The following is an 8,629-nucleotide window of genomic DNA, read 5'->3' on the forward strand; positions in this document are numbered from 1 at the left end:
TGACGCTCATGTGAGCACTGCTGGAATGCTGTGTCCAGATCAGGTCTCCACAATTCAAGAAGGATGCTGATAAATTAGAGAGGATTCAGAGAAGAGTCACAAGAATTCTCAAAGGATTGGAAAAGATACCTCTAGTGATAGACTCAAGGAGCTCAATCTATTTAGCCTTACAAAGAGAAGGTTAAGGAGTGACTTGAGGACAGTCTAGAACTACTCACATGGGGAACACATTTTGAGAATGGGTTCTTCCCATTAGCAAACAAAGGTATAAGAAGATTCAATGGGGGAAAATGAAACTAGACTAATTCAGACTGGTAATAAGGCATTGATTTTTAATGGTAATTTTAATTAACCATTGGAACAATTTACCAAGGGTTGTAGTGGATTCTCTGTCACTAGCAATTTTAAAATCAAGATTGAACGTTTTTCTAAAAGATACACTCTAGTTCCAACAGAGACTATTTCGGGGAAGTTCAGTGTTATGCAGGAGGTCAGGCCAGATAATCACAAGGGTTCCTTTTGGCCTTGGAATCTAAGTAACTAGGAATCTAATGATAGGATGACACAGGTGTATTATGGCACCAAGTTTGGCTCATTGTAGCTCGAACCTGGTCTGAAATATAGCTATAGGTCTCCGGGGGTGGGAGGGGGAGATGAAATTCCCACAGCTTCATAACTGCTAAAGAAAACGTATTAGAAGTGTGATCAGTGATCAGTGTTCTTTAATGTCATATTTTTGTCCAGGTGAAAAAGCACAAGAAGTTTCTTATGGTCATACTGATCAGGGCCTTAAGTGACCCTTTCAGTTCTGAAGTCATTGGCGAGAGCATGAAAGCAGTGGCCAAAGTCCTGAAGGAGCTGAAAGAGAAGGACATAGGTTCTTCCTTCAGAGACCTCACCCAACAGATCCGGACCTACTTTGACAACGTATGTGACCAGAACTCTCCAGCCCCAGTTCAACCGATCTTGATTAGACTCCATTTACTCCCTGGGCATTGCTCATGTCAGAGTGAAGAGATGTTTCGGCCCCAGGGAAGAGAGGTGTTTTACGGAGGAGGAGAACATTAGGAGGATGGGGATGACATCCCTGCTCCCACAGTCTCCCCCTTCTGTTCTTCTTTCTTGCCACTGAGAACCTCAAAGAAAGTCTGAATACTAGATTAGATAGCTAGATTACCATGAAAAGGGGGTTCCAAGGTACAATAGAGAGTGTTGGGCCTGCTCTATACCATTTTTATGTGAGAGGGTTGGAATGATTCCGTTTTTGCAGAGAATTTTGAGATTTCAAATTTTGGTTTTGTTCCTATTTGTGGGACTCCCTCTCCCCAAACTTCAAAACTCTTTGTGAAACGGAATGACTATTCTCAACCGAGCTCTATTGAAAGCCTTGGGTCCGGGCAGTCTGCTCTCGGTGCTGGGAACCCAGGTGCTGGGAACCCAGGAAACTGTGGGAGCTAGAAGTGCCAGGGAGTTGCAAATTTGAGAGCCAGGGTCCCAGATGCTGTGGGTTTGGAAGCCCACGATCCCAGTCAGCCTGCTAGATCGGCTTCCAAGGAGCTGAATGGGTGCACTGTCAAGACAGCAGGCAGGTTTCTAAGGACCCCTGCCTGGCTTCTGGAGGAATTTCATCAAAATGGAACTGTCGCTAAAATAGTTTGATGAATCAGCAAATTCAAATCAAAAATTCGTGCATGAAAGTGTTTCCGACTAGCTGTAGTTGGAATCCCTCAACTTTAGCGTAGAAGAGATGGCTGTGTGAGGTACGTGATGTGATTGTCCCTTAGTTACTAACTTGTGGGGCTTTCTTGGCTGTAGGAGGACGATGCTCTTCGTTTATTGTCCTTTGTCCTATTTGGCATCCTGGCCCGCCTGACCAAAAGAAAATGGAAGGGCTATTTCGCCGAGCAGGTTAGACAGAGCTGGGTCACACTTCTGCTGCACCTGCAAGACCCGAACCCCAGGGTTTCAGTGGTAAGACCGAGAGTGACTTATTTACTAAGCCAAAGGAATCTTCCTCCCAATGCCAGGGGAGATCTGCTATTCCTGCCTGCTGTGGAGGCCCAAATTCTCCCCTCTGTTCATTGCCCTCCTGCTGAGTCAGTTCCCGCCAGGTTGCTCCATGGCTGCCTCACCAGAATCCAGGATAGGTCATGGGTCTGAGCCCGACAGCTCTCTATTCCTGTCTGTCTCTGCACCCCAGGCCCCTGCCTCCCCAGAACAGAAGAGAGACCTGGTGAAGCAGCTTTCATAGGTAGATCTGTTCCAAAAAGACATTGATGCTACCTCCAGGTTGCAGTGGAAGCTCTCCCCTCTATTAGTCATTCCTGCATGTTTTCTGCCAATTACATCCAGATGAATCCCTTTTTATCCTGGAATAGATGAGCAGTCAAGCAGATGAGTTCCCTTTGAATGACCATAGCACTCAGTAGGGAACAATTAAATGGTGTGACATGCTTTCTTTTTTTCAGGAATGCAGAGCTACGTTTCACCTCTGTGTCCCGTTTTTGGGACTGAAGAGGCTCCAAACTGCAGTGAATGAACACCTTGATAGCACAGCTGAGCTGAAGCCTGAGGAGCTCCAGGTGGACATTTGCAGACACCTTGTGAGTGAGCTGTTGAAGTGTCTGAGATTCTTGACTGGAGTGGCGTGTGGTGGTGTAGAGATGTGTGATGGGTAATGGAAATAACGGTCAGAGTGGGATATATGACTGAGGGTGATGGAAAATGTAAATCTGCCACAGATCCCCATTTTTCCCACGTCCACCCAGTCACCTGTTCTTTCTCTGATTTACCTGTGGCTCGTAAAAGCATGTGCTGGCAGTCAAAGGGCACTTCTAGCCAGAGAGAGCTCATGTGTCCCTGATTTCCTCTAGGCCAAAGAGAATGCCGAGCTGCTGGAGAACTTGTACAAAAGCACCATCACGTACTTCTGTAGCAGCTGGGAAGAGATGCGGGCAGTTGCAGCCAAGTTAGCTGGTGAGAGATGATGCCCAGTGTCCCTTTTGGTATTCCCATTGAGGGAGAGAGAAGAAAATCCCACTGTGCAGCCATTAATCTCTCTGTGCCTCAGCTTCCCATCCATAAATGGGGATGTTAATATCCCTACCTCTCCAGTGTGGTGGTCGGAGGAAATCATGACTTGCTATAAAGTGCTTTGGGATTGTTGCAGGGAAAGCATGGTGCAGTCATTTAGAAGTAAAGGCTGGGACACTGTCTCGTAGGGCATGTTTACACTTGGAGCTGGGGGTCTAATTCCCAGCTTGATGAGACATACCCGCACTAGCCCTGAGTGCCAAAAATAGAGAGTAGCTGCGATGGCAGGAGCAGCAGGAAGTTTAAGCACCCCAAGTATGATCCCATCCAAACCCCAAAGTCGATTCTCAAGGTGGCTAGCTCCTCCCACTGCTCGTGCTGCTTTACCTACATTCTAATTTTAGCATGCGAGCGCTGTCCGAGCTAGAGTGGGCCTGTCCCATTGAACTGGGAGTGATCTCCCTCGCCCAAAGTGCAGACCCACCCACAGTGTTGCTCAGTGCTCTTCACTACTACTTCATCATTGGGAGGCATGCAGCCCACCTGCCCTCAGCGCCTGCTGTTTCAGGTTCCTGGCCACACCACCTTGTCAAGGAGGCAAAAGGTTCCTCCGCTTTGGCCCTGTGCCCTCTTCTCCCAAGCATACCCAGGTGAGACAGGCAGGCGTTGTGCCCTAAGTCTCACCTATCAGTCACCTTGTGGGATCCCTGCTTAGAACTCACTTATTCCTGGCCCCAGTCCTTTGCTCAGACCACTAGACCAAGACACTAGCTTAGTATGTCTCCAATAACTGACAGCAGTGGCAAGAGGAACACAGACTCTTTAAAGCAAATGGGTTTTGTGTAAACATTCTTAAAAAAAAAAAGTCTTTCTCATTCTCTTCAGTGTGGACTCTAAACTGCACTAGCATCCTCTTGCCCACAGCTCACCCTTAGGTCCACAGTAGGAGAGGCCAAAGACCTGTCTAGGGGCTGCTAATATCACTTTGCACTCAACAAGGGAAGGTTTTATTGTTGTTGTTTGTTTTCCATTGTGTATTTAGGCATCATCCTGGAACACACAGACAGGCAGCGTATGAAATGGCTGGACCTGGACCATCTGCTGATGTGTAAGTAATAAATACAGCTGAAGTTCTGCTCATCCGTGAGTTCTAAAGGAATTTAGCTGACAAGCAGCTGTAACCGATAGCACTGGTGCAAAGTGCATCAGCCACACGTCAAAGGACAAATTCACTCTTGCCCAGTAGAAAGTCAGCTTTAATTTCCCCTGAAGGAGGAAGCTGCAGAGGGTGTGATGTGAGTCCGTGCATCTCCTGGTTGTCCTGGCAAGGCCCCCTCCGCAGCCAGTGCTATCCACTCTTTGGGCTTTATTGGCTCTCTGTGGACTCCCCAGGTGAGGAGAAATTGTAGCCACTTTCTGCTACCCCAAATTTCCCACCAGCAATTTTTCTTCCAGTAGGTGCCCTGCATCCTGCACAAAGCAGCTTGGACCTGGCCTCTGTTCAATTCCAGGGTTATTGGAGCTCAGACAGTGGCTCTTGAATAGAGATGGAAAATAAACTTAAAAGTGGAAGCTATTGAAACAATGGACCTTCTTCCATTTACAGCAGAGTGGATGACTTTCTGGTCGAGTCAGGGTCTCCCCGCTTGTTGGGAGCATGGAAGGGAGCCAATGGAGGAAGCTAAAGCTTTCTTTGTATTGGAGAGCTTCTGTAGCGTGGTATTCAGAGGTAGTAAGTCTCCAGCTATTTCCGGCACAGGTGACAAGATGAAAAGTGAGGCATATTCATCTCTCATGTATTTTCCACCCCAATAGAAGGACTGAGCCTAGTTTCACATTTTACCATGTGATCATTCTGCTCTGGTACTTCAAGATTCTGTGATCACGCTTAGCTGTGATTTGACAGTCTGTATACTGACATGTTGTCCTGTGTCATTTCAGCTCTCCAGGTCCTCAAGAAAGACCCAAGTCCCTCTGTCCAGCTGGTGGCAACGGAGGTCATAAGTGACATCTGTCCTGGCCGAGTGCTTGGGGACTGAAGCGGAACGGAGACAAACAGAAGAAGGCGCTCCAGTAGTATAAGGGCCCTACCGTCAATCAAACGTTAACCCCACCCTTGGCCCTCGTAAGCCTTGCCCACCGGTCACTGGAAGTCCCAAGCCATGAGGTATTACTTCCAGGGTCAAGGCGGACAAATGACCGGAAGCAAGGTGTGTCATGTGACCCCTCTAAGAACTCCTCCCATTGTCCTCTACCAATCGGGATGGGTTTCGCCCTGATAGGAACGCCCCAAGAGAAGATTTGACCAATCAGGGGGAGTTCCGGGGCAGGATGACCTGTCTGGAAGTGGTTCGTGTGACCCCTCTAAGAATTCCTCCCACCACCCTCTACCAATCAGGAGGGGTTTCAGCCACTGGAAACCACCCCGAGAGGAGGTTTGACCAATCATGGGGAGTTCCAGGGCAGGATGACCTGTCTGGAAGTGGTTTGTGTGACCCCTCTAAGAATTCCTCCCACCGCCCTCTACCAATCAGGAGGGGTTTCAGCCACTGGAAACCACCCCGAGAGGAGGTTTGACCAATCATGGGGAGTTCCGGGGTGGGGTGATCTGTCTGGAAGTGGTTTGTGTGACCCCTCTAAGAATTCCTCCCACCGCCCTCTACCAATCAGGAGGGGTTTCAGCCACTGGAAACCACCCCGAGAGGAGGTTTGACCAATCATGGGGAGTTCCGGGGTGGGGTGATCTGTCTGGAAGTGGTTTGTGTGACCCCTCTAAGAATTCCTCCCACCGCCCTCTACCAATCAGGAGGGGTTTCAGCCACTGGGGACCACCCCGAGAGGAGATTTGACCAACTGGGGGGAGTTCCGGGGCGGGGTGACCCGTCTGGAAGTGCTTCGTGTGACCCCTCTAAGAACTCCTCCCACCACCTTCTACCAATCGCGATGGGTTTTGGCTGCAGAGGACCGCCCTGAGAAGAGATTTGACCAAAATGGGGCAGGTTCTCGGATTGGGTGAACCATCCAGAAGAGGGTCATGTGACCCCTCTAAGAACTCCTCCCAACGCCCTCTGCCAATCAGAGTGCAGCACCATCACCCCACAAGTCCCAGCACTGGGCAGAGGAAGCCATCTCTTACCAAGAAGACATGTTTTAGAAATTGTGGAAAGGCTGAGAGGAAACATGGACTCCTTTACCACCCCCGTGAGACCTTCAGATTTTGTTTTAGCTCCGAGGACCTTTGGAGTTGTGTGGAGAAAGCGCTACAGCAGTGACAGTTCCGAGGAGGGCCCTTTGACTCAACCGTTGATGGCTACGTCGGAACCTGACCCCAAAATCCAAACCTTTGTGAGGCACCCCAGTGAGTGTGACAGCCTCTCATTGTCCATGCCCTAAAGTTGGAAGGCGATTGTGGCTTGGGGGAGTCACAAGGTGAACGGGAAAGATGGCGCTCAGGTAAATGAATGATTAAGAAGCGACTGTCGATCATGGGGGTGTAATGGGGTTCGGAATCGACCTGGCATTGCATAAATCTAAAAACAGGCAGTGGGGTGCTTACACTGTTTTTTGTCTGAAAATCTCTCAACAGCTCGACGATGCCTTTCTAGAGGCCTTTGAGAAGTTGCACATCGGTAGCCCTGTGGGAGTAAATCCATCGCGCATCAGCTGTTTTTGCTCCTGTCTGAGACCCAGATCTCAAGAGGAAAATCCAGAAAAGGACAAAAATGGAAGAATGAACCAGCTCAGACTCCCTCATGGAAGGGGTCATGGCGTCCTTTGTTTCAGGCGGCTGTAAAAGATTGTGTTAAACCAGGCGATTAATAAAACTTATTTAAATGTGTCAGAATGAACGTGTCCCGCTCCATACTTGTGTTCGTAAAAGACGGTCCCAGGAAGAGTCATGTCTCCTCAGACGGCTCTGTTAAAGAAAATCTGTTAAACCCCCAAGAAAGTTGGGGGCTTTGACGGGGTCAATCTTCTTTTTCAAGTGGCCAAAAAGCATCATAAAACTTTTGGTTTCTTGACTTCTTAAATAGAAGACAGGTAGGAGCTTGGCTTTCACACCAGGATGCTTACACTTTACACAAACCAGCTCGAATACGTTTTAAAAGAACCAAGACCGTTCTTTCAGATGTGGACGCGCAATGGCAGGCAGATTTGGTCCGTATGCACTGGTTCTCCAAACACAACAGCGGTTTTAAGTACATCTTAACAGTGATAGACGTTCTATCCAAATATGCCTGGGCCTTAGGCCTAAAAGACAAGATGAGTGGTGAGGTATCCAAGGCCTTTAAAGCTATTTTTAGCCAAGGTCGCGTGCCTCAAAACTGACAAACTAATCGGTGGAAAGAATTTTTAAACAGACCTTTTAGCAGATTGTTGAAACGGCACAGCGTTAACGCATTTTGTTACTGATAATGAAGTCAAAGCAGGGGTTGTGGAGTGATTTAACAGAACTTGAAAAAGATGCGGAGGATGTGGCGATATTTTACAGCCCATAATGCCTTTCGCCACCTTGACCTGTTACCTGACTTTATGAAGAGTTACAACCAGAGCTTTTACAGAACTCTACGTACCAGACCCGCTGATGTTAACCCTTCCAATTCTCTGAAGATATGGAAATGGTTGATAGAGATGGTTTTAAAATAAAACCGGTTGTTGCCCCTTTTAGAAAAGGCGACCACGTGAGACTCTCTCTAAAACCAAAGGAGCTTTTGAAAAAGGTTGTGAACAGACGTTTACCAATGAGATATTTATAGTGGATGAAGCCTTAACCAGGAGCCAGAGACCTGTATACCGATTAAAAGATTACAAGGGTGAGACAGTTACTGGATCTTTTTACCCTGAAGATTTACAAAAAGTAAACCCCAAAGGAGACAGGATTTGCCGGATCGAAAAAGTTCTAGCGGAGAAAGGAAAAGGGAGAAAAAAGCAGCTACTGGTGAAATGGTTTGCCGGGGGGACGGGGACGATAAGTTTACCAGCTGGGTGGAAGCTTCTCAATTCTGACGTTTAGACACAAACAAACAAAAAGATTCCTCCTGCAAAGACTGAGGGAGAGAAAAATGAGCGACGGCAGGTGTTACATGACTTTGCCCAGCAATGCCAGCTCTGCAGTTTTTCCTCAAAACACCAGCTCGAACTTTACAATACAGCTAATTAAGCCCTTGGGTCTCCCGGGTGCCTGGAAGGTGAGGTTAGTGGAAATACAACACCTGCACAGCTGGAACACTATCCGCGAGAACACCCCTTTTGAAATCACCTTTGAAGATATGGCATAGAGTTTTATCCTACGACGAGGTTATTACTCGTCCATACCCGAATGATTGGATCATATGAACAGTACCGTGGCTCGTCCTCCCCCACCGCCTGAGGTGGTCATGAACTATGACCCCCTGTGGGTAGAAAAGTTAGCCTTAAATCCGCTGATTTTACTTTTATGTTTTCTACCAGCAGGGAGCTAGCTAACATTCTAGGTTTGGGCCCCAAGCGCAGCGTCCAAAAATTCCCCTTCTGGGCAGACATCACAGGGGGGGTTAAGTCCTTGTATCTGCACACAGGTATTGTAGAACACCAGTTTGTGAGGGACTTTTCTGTT

The 8,629-nt window shown here is 47.9% G+C and overlaps 1 long non-coding RNA gene across 1 annotated transcript; it reads left to right on the forward strand.

Annotated features, from left to right (window-relative positions):
* The first annotated feature begins 2,905 nt into the window (after positions 1-2,905).
* LOC142069693 (uncharacterized) lies at positions 2,906-5,814 on the forward strand. Its single transcript, XR_012665642.1, has 3 exons — positions 2,906-2,976; positions 4,076-4,141; positions 4,975-5,814. It is a non-coding gene; the product is annotated as an uncharacterized LOC142069693 (long non-coding RNA).
* Positions 5,815-8,629: the final 2,815 nt, after the last annotated feature.

This window comes from Caretta caretta, chromosome 20 (assembly GCF_965140235.1).
Source record: "Caretta caretta isolate rCarCar2 chromosome 20, rCarCar1.hap1, whole genome shotgun sequence".
NCBI classification, from domain to species: Eukaryota; Metazoa; Chordata; order Testudines; family Cheloniidae; genus Caretta; species Caretta caretta.